This window comes from Austrofundulus limnaeus, unplaced genomic scaffold (genome assembly GCF_001266775.1).
Source record: "Austrofundulus limnaeus strain Quisiro unplaced genomic scaffold, Austrofundulus_limnaeus-1.0 Scaffold1673, whole genome shotgun sequence".
Taxonomy (NCBI): Eukaryota; Metazoa; Chordata; class Actinopteri; order Cyprinodontiformes; family Rivulidae; genus Austrofundulus; species Austrofundulus limnaeus.
In genome coordinates, this window is record NW_013954075.1 from 75827 (window position 1) to 77261 (window position 1435).

The window sequence follows — 1435 nt, forward strand, 5'->3', positions numbered from 1 at the left end:
CGCTTTTATTTTTAATTATGTCAGTTTCGGTCCTCCGTACAGCAGAAGCCTGATAATCACCCATTCATTCAGATCAGGTGTGTTTGAGCAGAGAAACAAGTAAAACATGCAGGGCTGAGACCCTCGAGGACCAGGATTGCCCACCCCTGCTCTAAAGCCACACAGAGTGGAGCTAAATAAATACTGGTACATCTGAAGCTCAGTGTAACTCCGAGTCTCCCGGTCTGTCCGAGTCTGTTTTCTGCAGTTATTGTCTTTTTTTCTAACACGAGCACCTGGCAACCTTTGTATCCATTAACCATAAGCAGCAGTTAAAGCACTGAGCTGATGGAGAAGCTCTTCGGGAACCGAACCCAATGATCCGTGACGAGAAAATAAAATGGAAACCAGAGGCCATGAAGCAAACGCAGAAAATGAAAAGGGAAAAGAAATGCCAGATTTTATAGAGCTTTTTATTTTCAAACTCAGGCACTGGTTATTTTCCCTCTTGTTATAAAACCAAAGCCATGTGAAATAGAGTTTCAACCAGTTTACTGCAACTCATTACAGCTCAGAAAAGCTCGCTGGTTTCCCTTCATTCAAACACAGGCTGCGGTGTGGAGCAAACGGTTTGGTCAGCCGACTTTAAATGATGCTACGGAACAGGCTTCCTGTATAAGACGAAGCTCAAGCACGTGTTCACGTGTTTTATGAACGGAAAGAAATGTACAGGAGCATTGATTTTCAAAGCACGTTCCTCTTGGACAGCGACGATTTGAGGCCGGTGGAGTGTTTAATGAGATTAACGACTGGGCAGAACCAGACAGATAGATACAAACAYGCAGACAGAGCTGAGTGTGTGTGTGTGATGGATGCTTCAGATAAACTCGTCATTAATCACATTCATACTGTTTTCTAGACGCAGAGACCCGGAGGCGGCCGACGCAACGAGGCGAACGGAATGGACTCGTGGCTACTGTTGCTGTTAGAGCTAGTTGATACAGCAGCTCTAACAGTTGATACAGCTACAGGACTCTAAGGGACCCCCTTCGGGGGTCCCTTAGAGTCCTGTAGCTGTATCAACTCCAAGATGTGGTGCAGTTAATGAGGTCTACAGCTGATATWAAGGATAACCCTGCTGTTTGACTGATAATATACTTAGCATTAAGGTCATAAAGTTGTGCATGCACGTCTAAGAGATAAAAAAGTCCTTATAATGAGGCCTTCTTATGCTTGAGTTAGTAATCAATTAATGAATTAACAAAAAAATTAATGATAATATGAATAATTATCCTGCASTCCTATGAAAATAAACACAAAGATGTGACTTTATTAAGCCAACACTGCCCTCTGCTGGACACAGGAAACATTTCACTACACAAAGCAGCCACTGTTCAAAAGAATGTCCCAACACAGACGAGCTACATCTAATGGCCAGAACTCTGCAGTTTTCACC